The sequence below is a fragment of the Somniosus microcephalus genome, chromosome 5, assembly GCF_052327205.1.
Source record: "Somniosus microcephalus isolate GS21.2 chromosome 5, FLI_Smic_1.0, whole genome shotgun sequence".
NCBI classification, from domain to species: Eukaryota; Metazoa; Chordata; class Chondrichthyes; order Squaliformes; family Somniosidae; genus Somniosus; species Somniosus microcephalus.
The window spans coordinates 222,807,480-222,829,867 of NC_140991.1; positions in this window are offsets into that span (position 1 = coordinate 222,807,480).

Genomic DNA, 22,388 nt, shown 5'->3' on the forward strand with positions numbered 1-22,388 from the left:
TAAGTAAAAGATGCAGAAGATGAAGATGCAGAAGAGGAAGAAGCAGAAGTGGAAGATGCAGAAGGGGAAGAAGCAGAAGATGAAGAAGCAGAAGAGGAAGAAGCAGAAGTGGAAGATGCAGAAGAGGAAGATGGTGAAGAGGAAGACGCAGAAGAGGAAGAAGCAGAAGAGGAGGAAGCAGAAGTGGAAGATGCAGAAGAGGAAGATGGGGAAAAGGAAGATGCAGAAGAGGAAGAAGCAGAAGAGGAAGATGCAGAAGGGGAAGTTGAAGAAGAGGAAGATGCAGAAGTAAAAGATGCAGAAGAGGAATATCAAGAAGAGGAAGATGCAGAAGTAAAAGATGCAGAACAGGAAGATCAATAAGATGAAGATGCAGAAGTAAATGATGCAGAACAGGAAGCTCAAGAAGTAGAAGATGCAGAAGTAAAAGATGCAGAAGAGGAAGATGCAGAAGTGGAAGAAGCAGAAGAGGAAGAAGCAGAAGTGGAAGATGCAGAAGAGGAAGAAGCAGAAGAGGAAGATGCAGAAGAGGAAGACGCAGAAGAGGAAGAAGCAGAAGAGGAAGACACAGAAAAGGAATAAGCAGAAGAGAAAGATGCAGAAGTGGATGATGCAGAAGTGGAAGATGCAGTAGTGGACGAAGCCAAAGAGGAGAAAGCAGATGGAAGGATGCAATCCAGACAGCCCCTTCCTGGCTGGAATATTCAGGATGGAATCATTTACCTGCAGCACCAATAACCACAACCCCAATTCCACTTTCAACATTTGTCCCACACCTTACCTTCCCTCTGTTAGTGACCATCAGTGTCCTCTTGGGCACGATGCTGAAATAAAAGTCATCACAAAGCAAACTTTCCAATCCAACTTTATACATCTATCCCTCCAATATGATATCAAGAAATCAACTCATCACCATTATGCATTCTCTTAGTGATTGTCTTGTGTGTGCCTTTGCCTCTCCTACTGATGTCACACAGTGCTACCCCAGTGGCTGCAGCATGGCTGGTGGAAGGCTGCTGACTTTCAGTGGGGGACACTGTAAATGGCCTTGCTGGTCGACCTTGAGGAGCTGGTGGCTGGGAGTGTCAAATCAATCTTCTTCTTCTTCACTCTCCTATCCCTCTTCTTGTTGACCCGCTGGCTGGGCAGGCTGCATTTCTTGGGAGTGTGAAGTGAGGAAGGCACAAGGGTGGAGTTGTGGTGATGGGAGGGTGGGAAAGCAAGAGGTGCTTGCCCTAAGGAGAATAACGCATGAGAATACCAGCACCTTATGTCCTTTCAGCCCCGCCGCTGGCCAAGGGCTCAGCCGTGCTCCTGCCAAGAATGGCCAGCACTGCCTCCTCCAAGGGGGTGAAGTGAAGCTAGGAATGGGAGGTGTGCCTCGTGTTTGGTACAGATTGTTGGTAGCTGAGTGATTGGGGTGGGGGTCGTGCATTGAGCAATGAGTGAGGCTAGTGGTGCAGTTGGTAGGAGATGGCTTTTGAAGATGCATTCACTGACCTTGACAGTGGTCTGAGGTCATGAAGCTTCTTTGGGCACTGGACCCAAGTGGTGGGGGCGACACTGCTGGCAGTGACGGCCTCGCTGATCTGGTCCCACATTGTTGTTTTTGGAGGGCCTCCTGGCACCTGTGGGTAGAGGACCTCTGTTGCAATGTTGAACCCTTGAAAAAGCTGTGTGATACCCTGGGTGCCCCTTCCCTAGCTTGCTGAGCCAGTTGTGTTAATGCTGAAACACTTTTCCCATTTTTTGCGATTCAGAAGGGAATTCAACTGTAAGAGCTGTAGACTCCCATTTGGGAATTCTTTTTAATGGTAATTTGTTTTTGAAAGACAGTGAGGTTTGAAAGCTGCATTTTTACACTGTATTTTAATTGTTATTATTTATGAACGCATTGCCACTTTAATTCATAGCCCTTTTAAGTGCCCACAATTCCTTGCGAACTTCACAGTCTCACTCCCAGAGGCTGTAAGAAGCTGCAATGCCGCTCCTGGATGAGAACTTCAGGTCGGATGCCTCTACTAATGCCACCAGGAGGACGTTACATGGTAAGTTAGTGCTGCGCTACAAATCTCCAGCCCTCAGTGTGAATTTTTGCCCGGTAGTGCTGCCATTTTTACAGCCATTTTCAGCGGCTGTAAACTGAGGCAGTGGTGACATCGGCAGGTTTCTGTCGACGTTCAATTTCTAGGCCATAAAATCATAGAATCATGGATGTTTACGGCACAGAAGGAGGCCGTTAGGCCCATTGTGTCTGCACGGCCGAAAAAGAGCCATCCAGCCTAATCCCACTTTCCAGCTCTTGGTTTGTAGCCCTGTAGGTTACGGCACTTCAAGTGCATATCCAATACTTTTTAAATGTGATGAGGGTTTCTGCCTCTACCATCCTTTCAGGCAGTGAGTTCCAGGCCTCCAGCACTCGCTGCGTGAAAAAAATTCTCCTCAACTCCACTCCAATCCTACCAATTACTTTAAATCTTTGCCCCCTGGTTATTACCAGGTCAATTTCAATCAAGTCTATCCCTTTCGCCCTTTTTAAACAATGGTACAACGTTAGCAGACTGTAGCCACGGTACGCCGATGGTGGAGGAGCGAATGCTTAAGGTGGTCAATGGGGTGCCAATCAAGTGGGTTGCTTCGTCCTGGATGGTGTCAAGCTTCTTGAGTGTTGTTGAAGCTGCACTAGTCCAGCCAAGTGGAGAGTATTCCATCACACTCCTGACTTGTGCCTTGTAGATGGTGGAAAGGCTTTGGGGAAGCAGGAGGTGGGACACTCACCACAGAATATCTAGCCTCTGACCTACTCTTGTTGCCACAGTATTTATGTGGCTGGTCCAATTAAGTTTCTGGTCAATGGTGACCCCCAGGATATTGATGGTGGGGGATTTGTCGATGGTAATGCCGTTGAATGTAAAGGAGCGGTGGTTAGACTCTCGCTTGTTTGGGATAGCCATTGCCTGGCACATGTGTGGCGCGAATGTTACCTGTCACTTATCAGCCCAGGCCTGAACGTCGTCCAGGTCTTGTTGCATGCAGGCATAGACTGCCTCATTATCTGAGGAGTTGTGAATGGCGCTGAACACTGTGCAGTCATCAGCGAACATTCCCATTTCTGACCTTATGTTGGAGGGAAGGTCATTAATGAAGCAGCTGAAGATGGTTGGGCCTAGGACACTGCCCTGAGGAAATCCTGCAGCAATGTCCTGGGGCTGAGATGATTGACCTCCAACCACCACAACCACCTTCCTTTGTGCTAGGTATGGCTCCAGCCAATGGAAAGTTTTCCGATCTACAAGATGCACTGCAGCAACTCGCCAAGGCTCCTTCAGCAGCCCCTCCCAAATCCGCAACCTCTAACACCTAGTAGGAGAAGGGCAGCAGGTGCATGGGAACACCACCACCTCCAAGTTCCCCACCAAGTCACACACCACTCTGACTTGGAAGTATATCGTCATTCCTTCATCATCGCTGGGTCAAAATCCTGGAACTCCCGCCCTAACAGCACTGTGGGAGTACCTTCACCACATGCACTGCAGTGGTTCAAGAAGATGGCTCACCACCACCTTCTCAAGGGCATCTAGGGATGGGCAATAAATGCTGGCATTGCCAGCGATACCCACATCCCATGAACAAATTAAAAAAAACATTGATTTACCTTCAAGTAGCAGTTTCCAGTCCAATTTTGCTAAACCACATCTCAGCTTAATAAAATTGGGCTTTCCCCATTTGAAAACTTTTCTTCCTGGTCTTTCCTTGTCCTTTTCTATAACCATACTAAATCTAACTGAATTGTGATCACTACCACCAAAATGCTCTCCCACTGATATGCCTTCCACCTGTCCAGCTACATTCGATAAAACTATGTCCAGAACTGTCCCCTCTCTTGTTGGGCTTTCTATGTACTGGCTGAAAAGGTTCTCCTCAATGCATTTTAAGAATTCTGTGCCCTCTATACCTTTAACACTGATTTTGTCCCAGTTAGTATTAAGGTAGTTGAAATCCCCTACTATTACTGTCCTCTTGTTTTTGCACTTCTTAGAAATTTGCCTATATATTTGTTCTTCTATCTTCTCTGACTGTTTGTGGGTCTGTAATACACTCCCAGCAGTGTAATTGCCCTTTTTTTGATCTTCCGTTCAACCATATTGCCTTAGTTGATGGTCCTTCTAACATATCGTCCCTCCTCACAGCTGTAGTTGTTTCTTTAACCAATATTGTGACACCCCCTTTTTTATACCCTCTCTATCTCATCTGAAAACCCTGTAACCAGGAATGTTGAGCTGCCATTCGTGCCCTGCTTTAAGCCATGTTTCAGTATATTTATGTTTCAATGGCTTGCAAATAATGACAAAAGAAGAGGGATCTTCATTTATATAATGCCTTTTACATCCTCAGGACATCCCAAAGAGCTTCACCGCCAATTAATTACTTTTTGAGGTGTAGTCACCGTTGTTGCTCCGGACAACTCCCCTACTCTTCTTCAAATAGTGCCTCATTATCTTTTACATCCACCTGACAGACAGATAGGTTTGTGAACTATGAAAGACAGCACCTCTGACAGTGCAGTGGATGTTCCTTCCATCCTGCAATAAGGCCTGAGCCCACAACTTGCTGACTTAGATGCAGAAAATGAAACCACTGAGCTAAACCTGACACCCAAACTTTTGTCTTTACAACTACAACAAGAACAACTTGTATATATAGTGCGTTTAATGTAGGAAGACGTCCCAAGTGCATCTTTATGGGCCACAAGTTGTGCTAAAATACTTTTCACAAATACCTTTTAACACTTTAGTATATGCCATGCTATATTTTATTGCTTCAGTTTTGAAAGCACAGAAAGAAACACAATTTGCTTCCACACTAGGATTGCTGTCAGTTATTGTCTCTCTGTTAAGTCTCCGCTCACTCTTTGCAATGGAACCTCATGATAAATTATCCATTCAATTTCCAGCAATAGAAAATTGGGGGTAGATTTTGACTTTGGAGAAGCAGGAGTGCTCCTCTGGGGTCCACAAACATAATTTGACAATTATCTTTGGCAGGCTTCTTTGGTTTCATCAGCGGATCTTAAAGCGTTGGGAGATTGGGCTCATGACTGGCAAATGATGTATAACTTGGATAAGTGCAGTGTTATGCATGTGGGCAGGGCAAATGTTCAACATTCATACACCCTTCAGGTAAAATCATTTAAAGAATGTGGAGATAGAAAGGGATTTGGTCATCCTAGTGCTTACATCTTTAAAGGTACATGGGCAATGCTCTGAAGCGGTAGCTAGAGCAAATAGGGTGTTGGGGTGTAGCCATAGGACAATTGAGTACAAGATGAGGCATACTTTTTGTTCTTGTACAAGACCTTGGTCAGGCCACACTTGGAATACTGTGTCCAGTTTTGGTCTCCTTACATATTGGGAATATTGAGGCTTTGGAAAGGGTATAGTATAAAGCATCTTAGTTATCAAGATAGGCTAAAAGAGTTGGGACTCTACAATTTAGAGAAGTGTACATTTAGGACTGATCTGATTGAGGTTTATAAGATAATGAAGGAAATAAATTGTGTTCCAGTTGACAGTTTGTTCCAATTAAATAGGTTAGGGAAGGACCAGGAGTCACAAATTTAAGTTGTATAATGCCAGATCTAGGTTAGATGTCAGGAGGTGGTTCATTTCCCAGAGAATAGTGGACCTCTGGAACAGGCTGCCGTCTCGTGCAGTGAACGCCGATTCGCTGAATTCCTTCAAGTGAGAGCTGGATCTGTTTCTTGCTGGGGTGGAGATCACCTTTTACAGAAGGAAAGTACTGCAGGGAATTCAGGGCCAGGGAGATCTCCTGGACTAGTTTCAACTGCCTAGATGGGTCAGAGAGGAATTTCCCAGACATTTTCCCCTAAATTGGCCTGGATTTTTTTTTGCTACTCCCAGGAGATCACATGGTTTTGGGTGGGGTGGAGTGTATATGTTGTGATACACAAGGTATCGCAATTGTGCGGGGCAGGCTCGATGAACCAGAGGGCCTTTACCTATCCATCATTGTTCGTATGTTCATATGTTTGTGACTAACAGCATACCCCTCTATTTCCTTCTCCCTCATATGCTTATCTAGGCTCCCCTTAAATGCATCTATACTATTCGCCTCAACCACTCCCTGTGGTAGCGATTTCCACATTCTCACCACTCTCTGGGTAAAGAAGTTTCTTCTGAATTCCCTATATGATTTCTTGGTGACTATCTTATATTGATGGCCTCTAGTTTTGCTCTTCCCCACAAGTGGAAACACTGGGGGGAATTTTAACCCCAAAAAACGGGTGGGTTGGTGTCGGGTGGGAGTTTAAAGAGTTAAAAAACTGAATACCGACCCCAATCCGCCTCCAACCCGCGCACTTCCGGTTTTATCGTAGGCAAGATGGGGGCAGGCAACCAACCCGCTCCCAGGAGGTGGGTAGCCCATTTAAATATTATAATGAGGCTGGTGAGTGCGGCATCGGCAGCGGGCGGAGGCGGAGCTGAGCGGCAGAGCAACTACAAGAGGCCCCAGAGGCTCAGGTAGGCCCCAGTGCGGCATCGGCAGCGGGTGGAGGCGGAGCTGAGCGGCAGAGCGACTACAAGAGGCCCCAGAGGCTCAGGTAGGCCCCAGTGCGGCATCGGCAGCGGGTGGAGGCGGAGCTGAGCGGCAGAGCGACTACAAGAGGCCCCAGAGGCTCAGGTAGGCCCCAGTGCGGCATCGGCAGCGGGTGGAGGCGGAGCTGAGCGGCAGAGCGACTACAAGAGGCCCCAGAGGCTCAGGTAGGCCCCAGTGCGGCATCGGCAGCGGGTGGAGGCGGAGCTGAGCGGCAGAGCGACTACAAGAGGCCCCAGAGGCTCAGGTAGGCCCCAGTGCGGCATCGGCAGCGGGCGGAGGCGGAGCTGAGCGGCAGACCGACTACAACAGGCCCCAGAGGCTCAGGTAGGCCCCAGTGCGGCATCAGCAGCGGGTGGAGGTGGAGCTGAGCGGCAGACCGACTACAAGAGGCCCCAGAGGCTCAGGTAGGTGTACGAATCTCCAATCTCAGGGAAGGAGAGAGGTAAAAAGTATTCAAGGTGTGACGTCACCACAAAGCGGGTAAGTGATTGGTTGGTAAGTATTTCCCCCTTTTTAAGCTTAAATCTCCTTGGTTTATAGTTTCTAAGGTGTGATATTCACCATCTAGAATCGAGGCAGAGGGTATTTAAGAATAATATTAATAAATTTAATTAATTACATAGAATGGGGGATCAGGCGATGTGTTGCTGCTGCAATATGTGGAAGCTGGTGGACACCATTGATGCTCACGGTGATCACATTTGCAGTAAGTGTTGGCTGCTCGAGGAATTCCGGCTCCGTGTTGAAGAGCTGGAGTCCGAGCTTCAAACACTGAGACACATCAGGGAGGGGGAGAGTTACCTGGACTCTGTGTATCAGGAGGTAGTCACACCAATTAGATTAATTAATTCAGATGTAGTCCGTGGCCAGGGTCAGGATGGTGTGACTAGAAGTGAGGCAGGTACGGGGATCCAGGAGGTAGTGTTGGAGGAGCCGCAGCCCTTGCACTTGCCCAACAGGTTCGAGGCTCTTACTCCCTGTGAGGATGGGAACAGGGACTGCGGGGAGGATGAGCAACCTAGCCACAGCACCGTGGAGCGGGGGGCCATTCAAGTGGGGGGAGTTAAAAGGAATGTTGTAGTGGTAGGGGATAGTATTGTTAGGGGGATAGATAGAGTTCTCTGCAGCCGAGAGTGAGAGTCCCGAAGGCTGTGTTGCCTGCCCGGTGCCAGGGTTAAGGACATCTCCTCTGGACTGGAGAGAAACTTGGAGTGGGAGGGGGAGGATCCAGTTGTCGTGGTCCATGTTGGTACCAATGACATAGATAGGACAAGGAAGGAGGTTCCGCTGAGGGAGTTTGAGCAGCTAGGGGCCAAATTAAAAAGCAGAACCACAAGGGTAATAATCTCTGGATTATTACCTGAGCCACGAGCGAATTTGGCTAGGACAAATAAAATTAGAGAGTTAAATGCGTGGCTCAAAGACTGGTGTGGGAGAAATGGGTTTTGCTTCCTGGGACACTGGCACCAGTACTGGGGCAGGAGGGAGCTGTTCCGTTGGGACGGGCTTCACTTGGCCAGTGCTGGGACTAGAGTCCTGGCGGATCATATAACTAGGGCTGTAGAGAGGGCTTTAAACTAACTAGTGGGGGGGAGGTTCCTAGAGAGCAAATAATAAAATGACAACAGAGAAGGTCATAGACTTAGGTAGCAGTGGGGAAATTAAAAACCAGAGCATGTCAGGAAGGGGCAGAAGGTATGGAGTAAAAGGTAAAGTAATAAAAAGGGCAAAAGCAGGAAATAAGTGTCGCAAAACATCTTTGAAAGTTCTCTATCTGAATGCACGTAGCATTCGTAACAAAATAGATGAGTTAATGGCACAAATAACTACATATGGGTATGATCTTGCGGCCATTACAGAAACATGGCTGCAGGGTGACAATGCCTGGGAATTAAACATACCAGGTTATTTAACGATCAGGAAGGACAGGCAGGAAGGAAGGGGAGGTGGGGTGGCTATGTTAATAAAGGAAGGAACCACTGTAATACAGAGAAATGATATTGGGTCAAAAGATCAGGGCAATGAAACAGTTTGGGTGGAGGTAAGGAATAATAAGGGGAAAAAAACACTAGTGGGCGTAGTCTATAGGCCTCCGAACTGTGGCAACTCTGTTGGACGGAGTATCAATCAGGAAATAGTTGAGGCTTGTAATAAGGGAACATCTATAATTATGGGGGATTTTAACTATCATATTAATTGGACAAATCAAATTGGGCAGGGCTGCCTTGAGGATGAGTTCATTGAGTGTATTAGCGATGGATTTCTTGAGCAGTATGTAACTGAACCGACCAGGGGGCAGGCAACCTTAGATCTGGTCCTGTGTAACGAGACAGGATTAATTAAAAATGTCCTAGTAAAGGATCCCCTTGGAATGAGTGACCATAACATGGTTGAATTCCATATTCAATTAGAGGGTGAGAAGGTTGGATCTCAAACAAGCGTTCTAAGCTTGAATAAAGGAGACTATGAAGGTATGAGAGCGGAATTGAGTAGAGTGGATTGGGAAAATAGATTAAAGGGTAAGACGATACATGATCAGTGGTGTACATTTAAGGAGTTATTTTACAACTTCCAAAAAATATATATTCCACTGAGAAGAAAAGGGTGTAAAAGAAAAGACAGCCATCCATGGCTAAGTAAAGAAATTAAGAATAGTATTCGACTAAAAACAAGGGCATATAAGGTAGCCAAATCTAGTGGGAGGATAGAGGATTGGGAAAACTTTAAAAGACAGCAAAAAATAACAAAAAGATTGATTAAGAAAGGGAAGATAGATTATGAAAGTAAATTAGCAAAAAATATAAAAACAGATAGTAAGAGTTTTTATAGTTATATAAAAAGATAAAGGGTGGCTAAAGTAAATGTTGATCCCTTAGAGGATGAGACCGGAAAATTAATGGTGGGAAATATGGAGATGGCAAAAACACTGAATGAATATTTTACATCAGTCTTTACAGTAGAAGACACTAAGAATATCCCAACACTGGACAAACAGGGGGCTAAAGGGGGGGAGGAGCTAAACACGATCAAAATCACTAAGGAAGTGGTACTCGGTAAAATAATGGGACTCAAGGCGGATAAATCACCTGGACCTGATGGCTTACATCCTAGGGTCTTGAGGGAAGTGGCGGTAGGGATTGTGGATGTATTGGTAATAATTTTCCAAAACTCCCTGGACTCGGCAATGGTCCCGGCAGACTGGAAAACTGCTAATGTAACACCCTTATTTAAAAAGGGCAGTAGACAGAAGGCTGGAAACTATAGACCGGTTAGCCTAACATCTGTGGTAGGTAAAATTTTGGAGTCCATTATTAAGGAGACAGTAACAGGACATTTGGATAATCATAATTTAATAGGACAAAGTCAGCATGGTTTTATGAAGGGGAAGTCATGTTTGACAAATTTGCTGGAGTTCTTTGAGGAAGTAACTAATAGGGTGGATAAAGGGTAACCAGTGGACGTAGTGTATTTAGACTTCCAAAAGGCATTTGACAAGGTGCCACACAAAAGATTATTGCTTAAGATAAAAAATCACGGGATTGGGGGTAATATTCTGGCATGGATAGAGGATTGGCTATCTAACAGAAGGCAGAGAGTTGGGATAAATGGTTCATTCTCGGACTCGCAATCAGTAACTAGTGGTGTTCCGCAGGGGTCAGTGCTGTGTCCCCAACTCTTTACAATCTATATTAACGATTTGGAGGAGGGGACCGAGTGTAACATATCAAAGTTTGCAGATGATACTAAGATGGGGGGGAAAGTAGTGAGTGAGGAGGACATAAAAAACCTGCAAGGGGACATAGACAGGCTAAGTAAGTGGGCAGAGATTTGGCAGATGGAATACAATACTGGAAAGTGTGAGGTTATGCACTTTGGCAGGAAAAATCGTAGAGCAAGTTATTATCTTAATGGCAAGAAACTGGAAAGTACTGAAGTACAAAGGGATCTGGGGGTCCTGGTGCACGAAACTCAAAAGGTTAGTATGCAGGTGCAGCAAGTGATTAAGAAGGCCAATGGAATGTTGGCTTTCATTGCTAGGGGGATGGAATATAAAAATAGGGAGGTATTGCTTCAGTTGTACAAGGTATTGGTGAGACCGCACCTGGAATACTGCGTACAGTTTTGGTGTCCATACTTAAGAAAGGACATACTTGCTCTCAAGTCAGTACAAAGAAGGTTCACTCGGTTAATCCCGGGGATGAGGGGATGGACATATAAGGAGAGGTTGAGTAGATTGGGACTCTACTCATTGGAGTTCAGAAGAATGAGAGGCGATCTTATTGAAACATATAAGATTGTGAAGGGGTTGGATCGGGTGGATGCAGGGAAGATGTTCCCGATGATGGGTGAAACTAGAACTAGGGGGCATAGTCTTAGAATAAGGGGCTGCTCTTTCAAAACTGAGATGAGGAGGAACTACTTCACTCAGAGGGTGGTAGGTCCATGGAATATGTTGCCCCAAAAAACTGTAGAAGCTACATCATTACATAAATTTAAAACAGAAATAGACAGTTTCCTAGAAGTAAAGGGAATTAAGGGTTACGGGGAGCGGGCAGGAATTTGGACATGAGTCTAGGTTCGGATCGGTCATGGCCCTGTGGGTAGCGGAGCGGGCCCAGGGGCCGTGTAGCCTGATCCTGCTCCTATTTTGTGTGTCTAATTCTGTTAGATGCAGGAGATGGTTCTGTGATAGTGGATTGGCAGTTAGGATCAGGTCAGCCATGATCTTATTGAATGGCGGAGCAGGCTCGAGGGGCCGATTGGCCTACTCCTGCTCCTATTTCTTATGTTCTTATGTTCTTATGGTCGGGTTTCCCAGGCCTCGGGGAACCTGCCAACTAAAGGAAGGCGAGAAACACTGGATCCAGGAGGTAAGTGCCCTTCCATTTAGCTCCTGGATCCAGCGTCTCTGCCTCACCCACCCCTGCAATTGGACACTGCCCTGAGGCCTCCGATTTCCCCCCGACCTCCCTCCACAAGGCCTCCGATTCCCCCATGAGGTCTACAATCTCCCCCGACCTCCCCCCCCACCGGCGCAGGCCTCCATTCCCCCCCTACCTACCCCTCCGAGGCCTCCGATCTCCCTTGACATCCTCCCCCTCTGGCCTCCGATCCCCACTCTGGCCGCTGACCTCACCTCTCTGCCCTCGATCACCTTCCTGTCCTCCCCCTTCCAGCACTGATGCTCCTACAGCCCCCCAACCACCCCAACCCCGATGCTCTTCCAGTCCCCGATCGTCATCCGGCTCCCGACCAACCCCCCCACCCCGATCTTTCCCTTCCTCCTCTCTGCGACCTAGTGCCACAGGTCTCCCCGCCCGACAGCCAGCCAGTCTCTCCATCTGACTGGCTGGGGGTGGGATACTGAGCTTTTAAATGCTAATCAGGCCCTGCTGTTAAATTCGGGAAGGCCTGCAGGAAACCCATTCCCTCGAGTTTCCCAACCGCTTTCTCCCACCCCCCCACCCACCCGTCCGCCGCCCCCCCCACTCCCGACCCGCATCCAGATTAAATTCCGGCCACTCTCTCTCTGTCTACTCTATCATAATTGTGCATAATTTTAAGAGACCTCTATTAGGTCACACCCCAGATTTCTCTTTCAAGAGAAAAGAGATTCAGCCTGTTCATCCTTTCCTGATAAGTATAACCTTGCATTTCTGTTACCATCCTTGTAAATCTTTTTTGCACCCTCCCCAGTGCCTCTCTACCCTTTTTATAATATGACAAGTGTTGTCTAACCAATGTTTGATACAAGTTTAGCATAACTCTCTACTTTTCAATTCTATCCCTCTAGAAATATACCCTAGTTCTTTGTTTGCTTTTTTATGGCTTTATTAACCTGCGTCACTACTTTTAGTGATTTAAGTATTTTTACTCCAAGATCTCGTTGGTTGTCTACCCCATTTAGATTTTATTTTCCAATTAATATGTGTCCTCCTTATTTCTCTTACCACATTGGCCCAGAAATTCCGGTCGGAGGTTTCCCATGGGCGCAAGTCCCCAACCTGCACTTAAGAAGTGCACCTATCGTTATACTCTGGGCCCGCACTGAATTCCGTTGCTGTGCCTGCTCCAGCTGCCGGAGGAGCTGCCTAGTTCGCAGCGTCCCTGGGATCATGTGGGCCATGGGGAGCCAATCGGAGCAGGAAATTTCTATTCATAGATTTGACAGGAAGACCTGTCAAATCTATGAATAGAGATCAGCCCCTTAAAACCAAAGCAAAACTTCAAATAATTTTTTTTTTATCACATTTTTAAAATAACTATAAATTACATAAATTTAACTATCTTAAACAAAAATTAAAATTTTTGAAAAAAGAATTAAAGTTTTTAACAGGGCTAAAAATAAACTTACCTTTCTTTAAAGTATTTTAAAATGATAAACCTGTGGGGAAAAAAAAAATATTTTACTTACTTCACCTCTTACCTTGTTAAAAGCAGGCCTTGCGCCTGCTTTTCCACATGCAGCTGCTAGGGACTTACCAGCACTGAAAAAACTGAGAAAAAAGCGGAAGTTCGATGCATATGCGCTGTCTCTCCAGCGCACGCAGTTGACCTTCGAACCCCTTTCTTCAAGAGAACAGGAGTTCCGCTTTCCAGCGCATGCGCAGTGCATGCGTGAAACCGGCACTTCTGTTGGCCCTACGGGTGAGTACACAGCACGTACTCACCCGTAGGGAATGGAATTTCAGCCCCATAATACTTACCTGTGTTGAAATTAATTTGCCAATTATATGCCCATTCTACAAGTTTATTAATGTCTTCTTGTAATTTGTTGCAATCCTCCTCAGTATTGACTATCTCCCCCAATTTGGTATAATTCCAAATTTAGAAATTCTGTTTTTGATTCCAAAGTCTAAATCATTAATATAAATTGTGACCAACAGTGGTCCCAGCACTGATCCTTGTGTGACCCCACCTTCTACCTTCTGCCACTCTGAATAGCTACTCTCTACCCCTACTCTCTGCTTTTTGTCTTGAAGCCAGCTAACTATTCATTATGTTACTTGTCCCCTGACTCTGCATGTTCTGACATTATTCATTAATCTATTACCTGGCACCTTATCAAAAGCCTTTTGGAAGTCTAGATAAATTACATCTATTGCATTACCCTTGTCTACTCTATCTGTTACCTCTTCAAAGAATTCAATGAGGTTGGTCAAGCAAGACTTTCCCTTTTGAAATTCATGCTGACTATTTATTATTATATTTTTGGTTTCTAGATGTTTTTCTATTTTTTCCTACCACCAAAGTTAAGCTGACTGGTCTACAGTTCCCTGGACATGTTCTATCTCCCTTCTATCCACCAGTACTCTGGCACTATACATTTTTCTAATGAATAATTAAATATGTGTAATAGTGTCTCTGCTACCTCTTCCCTAGATTCTTTTTAAAAATGCGGATGTAATCCATCCCGACCAGGGGTTTTATCCTCTTTGAGTTTGATTAATTTAGTTAATATTTCTCCTTTTTTTATTTTAAATGCAGTGTATATCATTTCTAATTTCATTTTTTGATGCCATGCCCACCTGATCTGTCTCCCTATTAACTACTGAAGCAAAGTAATTATTTAATACTTCTGCCATTTTGCTATTGTTGCCTATGATTTTATCCTGTCCATCCCTTAGTGGTCCTATTCCATCCTGACTTTCCTTTTTTATTTATGTGCCTATAGAATATTTTACTATTTTGTTTTATGTGTCTTGATAATTTATTTCATATTTCCTCTTTGCCTTTCCAATTTTTTTTACTTCTCTCCTAATTTCTTTGTATTCTCCCTTGTCATGTGCTGTCCATTTACAGAGTATATGCCTCTTTCCCTACCCTCAATTTTTCCCTTATGTCTTTATTCATCCATGGTGTCTCATTAGTGTTTAGTTTGTTCTTGTTTTTTAGTTATTACCCTGGTCTTCATCATACTTATGGCCTTCTCAATTATTATCATAATGTATATAATATTATGGTCACTATTGCCTAGATGTTCCCCTACTTTTGTACTCTATGGGCTGGATTTTCATTGAGGAGTCGGGTAGGAGGCAGGACTACAGCTTTTGGGGTTGTAGTCCCGCCTCCATCGAGTTCTAGCCAACCCACGTGATTTAGACTTGATTGAACTTGTTGAGCCCGCCCAGCGGGCTCAGCAGGCCAATTAAGGGCCACCCGGTAACAGGTGATGTCACAGATTGAAATTTCATCTGTCAAGACCTTTTGACAGATAAAATATCAGCGTTTCACAGCTGTTTGAAGCTGTCAAACACTGACAATCTGTACTCCATGTTAATTCCTTCCTCTCAGGATGATTTAGAGATCTCCCCAGAACAGATAGCAGAGGCTGCAGATTTTGACAGCTGGCGGCCATTCTGCTTTCTGTGCCGGTGAGATGAGGGACTCCCGAGACCTGAAAGAAGGAATGCTATAAAGGTAAGTAAAGGTTAGTAGAACTTCTTTAAACACTTTACACAGACCAAACACACTTACCTCTGCACTCATGCACCCATCACTCACCTGAACACTGGACATCTCGACCCCTCCAAGCCCTTCATCCCGACGGCCCACCTCGCTAACTTGGCGTGGTTTGGAGCCATCGGTAATCTTACAATTCAACAATGAAAATAGGGATTAGGCTAAAAACTGCCTTTTAACTACCTGTTAACAGGCATTTAATTGGCACTAATCCCCTTCCCATCTCAGGGAGGCAGGTCCCAGTGCGGGGCGGGTACCCGCCTCCTTTGAAACTGGCATGGAGGCGGGTTGGTGTGGGATGGGGTCGGGACCCCCGATTTCGGGATTTTAAACCCCCACATGCCTCCAATCCTGACTCCATGGCCCAATGAAAATCCAGCTCTATTCCTCTATTTATGAAGCCCAGGATCCCATATGCTTTATTAACTGCTTTGTTAACCTTTCCTGCCACCTTCAAATATTTGTGCCGAAACACCCCCAGGTCTCTCTGTTCTTGCACCCCCTTTAAAATTGTACCATTTAGCTTGTATTGTCTCTCCTCATTTTTCCTACCAATATGTATTGTCTCACACTCTTCTGCATTGAATTTAATCTGCCATGTGTCCACCCATTCTACCAGCCTGTCTATGACCTCTTGAAGTCTATTATTATCTTTCTCACTGTTTACTGCACTTACAAGTTTCGAGTCATCTGCAAATTTTGAAATTATGCCCTGTTCCCCTGAGTCAAAATCATTACTGTATATCAAAAACAACAGTGGTCCTAGTACTGAACCCTAGGGAACACCACTGTGTACCCCCCTCCAGTTTGAAAAACAGCTATTCACCACAACTCTGTTTTCTATTTCTTCTTATTTCCTTTTTCACTTCTCCTGCCCCCTTTTTCTGCTTCATCATACTCTCTAATTCCTTCATCAACCAGGGAGCTCTGGCTTTGGTTATCCTTCCTTTCCCCCTGTGGGAATGTACCTAGACTGTACCCGAACCATCTCTTCTTTAAAGGCCACCCATTGCTCCATTACATTTTTGCCTACCAGTCTTTGGCTCCAATTTACCTGGGCCAGATCCCTCCTCAATTTGCTGAAATAGCCCACCTCCGGTTATTTTATTTTATTTTGCTCCTTGTCCTTCTCCATAATTAATCTAAACCTATGATCACTATTCCCGAGATGCTCCCCCATGGTCACATTTTGCACTTGACCCACTTTATTTCCCAGGACTAGATCCATCAATGCCTCCTTCTTCATTGGGCAGGAAACATAGCGATCAAGAAAGTTCATGCACCGCTCGGTAATTTCCCTTCAAATCTGCTCCTCTATCTCCTTCCCACTATTTGGTGGCTGATAAAATACATCAAGTAATGTAATAGCTCCTCTATTATTTCTTAACGCCAACCAAATAGATTCTGTCTTTGACCCCTCAAGACATTCTCTAGTTCCAGCACTGTAATATTTTCCTTAATCAAAATTGCTAGCCCTCATGCTTTTTTTCTTCCCTATCTTTCCTGAATACCTTGTACCCAGGAATATTAAGCATCCAATCCTCCCCTTTTTTGAGCCAGGTCTCTATTATTGCCATGACATCATATTCTCACATGTGTATATGCACCTGCATCTCAACAACCTTATTAATCATACTTTGTGCATTTATGCACATGCACTCCAAACCTAACTCAGACCTCTTTGGATTTTCTAGTATCCCACCTAATTCTGTATTATTTCTAACTCTAAGGGCTGGATTTTCTCAGTGGTGGTGGGATGGTGTCGGGAGAGCTGGTCCTGCTCTCAGCTGCAGCCGCTCTGTCAAAGGGATTTTCCCTTGATTGGTCTTGTTAAGCCCACCCAATTAACAGGAAGCGGGTTTTATGACATCATTTGATGACGCATCATCAGCCAGTTTCTTTAAAGGGACCACGGCCACATTGAGTTTGACAGTTGTTCTGTCAGTGTTTTATAGAATTGAGGTGCTGCAAACACTGACAAGCACTGTACAAAGGTGGACAGTTGTACCCATGCTCACCAGAGACTCCCTCCATATGCTTGTGGAAGGAGTCACAGCATGCAGGGCGGTCCTCTTCCCTTCCAAGGGCAGAAGAGACCTCCCCAGGACACCAACACAGCCTGGTTGCACATTGCACAGGAGGGCAAAAGCAGGGATGTCGTCAGGAGTCCCTGGCTGCAGTGGCGCCAACCTTTCAATGATCTCAGTGGATCATGAAATGTTACTGCAAAGCCACACTCAAACTCACCCTGCTGTGCCACTCAACACATCCCCATCACTCTGCCTTCCATACCCTTCTCCTGCACATCCTTACTCACACCAACTTACCTTGCAACTCCACCCAACCCTCTCTATCTACATTATCACTTCCCCATCTCACTAGCCACCCCTCACACTGACCCTCATCCTACTGCAAGCATACCAACTAACAACACACAAGGGTAGGCACTTGAGAGGTTTAGCCAATGACCATGCAAAGTTTCTGGTAATGTGTTGTCCTACAGTGTAATCTATATTTTCAACACTGCCCCTTATTGGACTGATCTGTGCGTACCTTGAGAAGTGTCTTACTGAGTTCCAGTGAATGTTGAGACGTAACTTCCCCCCCACCCCCGCTATAGTGATGAGTGTGTATGGAATGGCTTGGACATTAAAGGGATGCTTTATGGTGCTGGTGTGGGGTGGTGTCAACCTGGCGCATCATGTGGCAGCCAGGGTTTACAGCATCAAGTGAAGAAAATCTGGCCATGGTGATGCCATCACTAGCCTCCCGGGCAGTAATGTTGTCACGGGCTGATGCCCTGTGTCCTGTGCAGCATCAGGTGATGGCGGAGAAGGTTGGTGTTGTTGTTGCTACTGTTGTGTATGTAACCGTTTACCTTTAAGGGAACTATAGAATGTAACCGTTCGCCTTTAAGAGCACTACTTTAGGGTGGCACTATCTATTGGCTCATGTATACTGTAATACCGATAGTGACCACACCAGTATATAAGGGTTGTGATACGTTAACTAGGGCAGAATCGCCCGAGCCTCTGAATAGTAAAGACGTGTTTTATTTTGTTAACAGTGGAGTCTGTGATTATTTATAATACAACCCACAGACTTAACATTGGCGACGAGGATGGGATTCGAACCCTGCGGCAGTTGTTCCACGGCGGCTTCGTCCGAAGACAGGACGTTGAAGAGAGGTTTCAATCCTCACCAGTCTGGAACCGACAGGCTGGAAGCGACAGGCATTAGGACCCTGAAGCCTCCATAACCTCGTGGGTAAGCCGCAGCGTTGGCTGCAAAGACAGTGCCACCGATCGGGAGATAAGGGCGATCGCAATCCCTGATAAGAGCCGCGGTGAAACGCGCGAGCGGGTAAGCCAGAGCCCGGGAGGGAGCGAGCAAGATCCGCGCGAGCGGGTGAGCCAGAGGCCGGGGCCCGCTTTCAAGTGCGAGGCGCAGCCGGGCCATCGATCGCATCCGCTGATAAGAGCCGCACTCGGGCTGAAAGTCAGCGTCGGGGAACGGGTGATAACCGCCATTGAAGTGGGCGGAGAGCGCCGAGAAGCGCGGGAAAACCGCCATCGAAGTGGGCGGGGAGAGCGAGAAGCGCGGGAAAGCCGCCATTTTTTGCGGGGAAACCGCTGAAGAAGAAGGAAGAAGCGGGAAACCGCCATCTTGGAAATTATTAAGAATTTCAGGAAAGTAATAAGATTTTTCAGAAAGGCTGGTGTGTTCTCAAGAAGAGAGGGAAAATAAGTATAAGTACAGCAATACTTGTGGTGTTCTCAAGAAGAGAGAAGAAAATTAATAATAAGTAAAGTAATACTTGTACTGTACTCGAAAAGAGAAGAAGATGCCTAAGCGAGGAAATATTAATGACTTTAATGCTGAAATAGAAGACTGGGCCACGTATGTGGAACACATAGAAATATATTGCGTAGCCAACGACATTGAGGATGACGACAAGGCAATAACTTTGTTAAATTCGATGGGAGCAAAAACATACGGGCTTTTGAAACATCTAATAGCACCAGTTAAACCAGTGGACCAGACCTTCGAAGAGATCGTAGCAGTGCTGAAGGATCACTTGAACCCCACACCGTTGATGCTGGCTGAACGATTTAAATTTTACGCCAGAACCCAGAGGCAAGATGAAAGCAATGCGGAATACTTAGTCGAACTGCGTAAGCTAGCGAAATACTGCCAGTTTGGAGGGAATTTGACAGAGGCGCTGCGGGACAAGTTCGTATGCGGCTTGGCCAAAGAAGGAACGCAGAAGCGACTCCTGGAGGAAAACGACCTCACACTGGACAGGGCTGTCCTCATAGCTTCATCGCACGAAGCCGCAGTGAAAGGAACAGCGGAAATGCAGCTAAAGGCGGCGGCACTCGGGGTGGACCAAATGACTGCAAGCATTTCCAAATGCTACCGTTGTGGAAAGACAACGCACGACCAGAATCAGTGCTGGTTTAAGAATCAAGAGTGCAGGAAATGTGGCAAACTGGGTCACATCGCGAAGGTATGCAGGTCCAGAAAGAAGACCAACAAACAAAGGAAGCCACCACCACAAGAAAAGTACAACAAGGTGCATCAGGTGGCTGAAAAGAGTTCAGACGAACAAAATTCAGACTCAGACCCAAACAGCCAGGAGTTGGATGGTCTGAGAATCCACAATGTGGGTAAAGTAACTGATCTACAGACGATCTGGGTCACACTAAAAATAGCTGGAGTCCAAGTACGAATGGAGCTGGACACGGGATCAGCTGTATCAGTCATCAACCAAAAGGACTACCACCGACTATTCTCTCACATACCCTTAAGAAATACCAAGTTCGTATTGCAGACATACACGGGGCATCGCGTATACCCCATGGGGAAAATAAGAGTCAAGGTGAGAGATAGGGGTAAAGTACACCCAAGAATGAATTTGTACGTACTACCTGAGGGAGGACCACCACTTCTAGGACGGGAGTGGATCAAGAAAATAGACATGGAATGGCACTACCGACAAGCAATGACGAGTGAGGACTCGGTGCAGACAAGCAGCTCAGACTCTGAGCTGGAAGACGATAAGTCCAGCTTATGTATGAAAAACAAGGTTAACATTAACTCACAGACTAAGGTTGGAAAATCGATGGCGTGCATAAAGACAGAGAATTCTGAGTCTGTTCAAGCTACAGACATATGCATTACGGAGGAACACCGGGCTCGAACTCAACGCTATTTCAAAGTACAACAACAATTAGAACAATTAAGTTACCGCCTCGTACAAGAGATGAAAACAATGAAAAAGTTCTATGACACCGAATGGGAGAGTCTGGAAAGACAACAGAACCTACTGGCTCAAGCAGAGAGCGACCATAGAGCCATCGTGACCAATTACCGATCACATCTCCCTGATGATGTTCAGGGGTTAGAATATTTGCATGATCTAGAGATACAGCAGAAGGGCAAATCACGCTGCACTGAGGATTTTGTTCTGCAATTAGAGACGGAGCTAGTGCAGGCAAAGTTAAGAGAAGTTGAATCACAGGGTGCTCTTAAGGAGATGCAGAAACAAATCTTGGACATGGAAAAGAGAAACGCTTCTTTACCTGATGAGAATAATGTGGCCATGTTGCAAGAGGAGCTTATAGGGGCGAAACTGAAAGAAGCTAAGCAAAGGATGTTGGAACTTGAAACGCAGAACCAAATCAGCGGTAATCAGCTATGTCAAGCAGAGAAGGAGTGCAAGGGTCTACATGAGAAGGTGCAATATCTCTCAGCCCAAAATAAGGGACTACTCACTCAGTTAAATGAAAGTAAACGGGAAATGGCTGAGATGGACTGCAAGAATAAAGAAGAGTTGATGGCAGTGAGACTTCGAGAGGCAGATAGCATAGCAGCCTTGGCTGAACTCCAACAGGAAATTGCGAAAGAAACAAATGAAGAGGAATCTTCAGGAAGCCAGGATTTTATTCCAGTTCTTCTCTACGACTCCTTACAAGCAGAGTGCGAGAAGTTGAAAAAACAGTATGAACAGGCCCAGACTACAATTCTGGAGGGGGTTAACTCAGCAACCTCCGAAAAGCTAGTTTCGTTGGAAGTATATGAGCAACTAAAGGTTGAACATGAGCAAGAAGTCCAAAGGCTGCAGGAAATTCTTGAGGAGCTCAGGGCCAAGACAGACTCATCGGTAGAAGTTCCATACATAGATGAGGATGTAGAGGTGAAAGACATGGCAGAACTCATAAAAATATGGAAGGAAGCCCAAGACAAATATGAGGCGGCAATTACCGAGGTTGACCGACTTGAAGAACAGTTTCAACTGGGAATGGGCCCTGAACATGAGCTAGAGAGCATCGAGGCGCAACTTCTCCAAGCACTGGAAGCCAAAGTACAAGAGGAAGAGAAGATGAAAGCATTGGAGAAAATGATGGATGAAATGGAGGAGTACGCTGAATTACGTCCAGGGGAACAGGAGAATGGGGAAACAGCTACTTCAGTAGAAGGATTAAATAGCCTGATAACGAAATCCCTGAAGGAAGGGAAAGGATTGAACGCACAAATGAGGCCAGGAGGGAAGGAAGGGCAGACATCCGAGGAAGAGCAGGATGAATATGATTGCTTGAAGAAGGGTTTTGACCTGTTGAGTGACACCGAATGTTATGAGGATGTGGTCTGCCCAAATTGTGATGGGAACTCCCAAAGTGCTGAAATCCTGAGGAAGCACTTAAGGTCTAAGGAACATAGAGAGTTGGTGGCGCTACAGATGGCAGCCGGGAAAAGAGCTCGGAGAGTTTCAAAAAGGCAGAAAAGAAAAAGAAGAAGCAGAAAATAATAACTGTTTAAAATATTATTACTTCTACTACCTCAGTCCGAACACTACGAAAGGTGCTAAATTTGTAAAAAAAAAATCCAGGGACATTATCAAGACAGCCAGTGGGTTGTATAAGTCCGCACTGCTGGTTCAACAGGACGAAAGTACAAGCTGTTAAAAAAAAAAGGCTATGGAGGATGCTGTCTGGAACGAATTAATACCAGAGACTGAATTTATGAACTGTTCCCACAGAGACTGAACCTGTAAACTGATTCCACTGAGAGTATGTTTGTAAACTGTTATATGACGTTGACTCCATTGAGAGTATATCTGTAAATTGTTATATGACGTTGACTCCATCGAGAGTATATCTGCAAACTGTTATATAAAGTTGAAGATTGTATGTTTAACGGGATTCTGTAAGTAATAAGCTAGGAAGGGAGGAGTGTTGTGTATGTAACCGTTTACCTTTAAGGGAACTATAGAATGTAACCGTTCGCCTTTAAGAGCACTACTT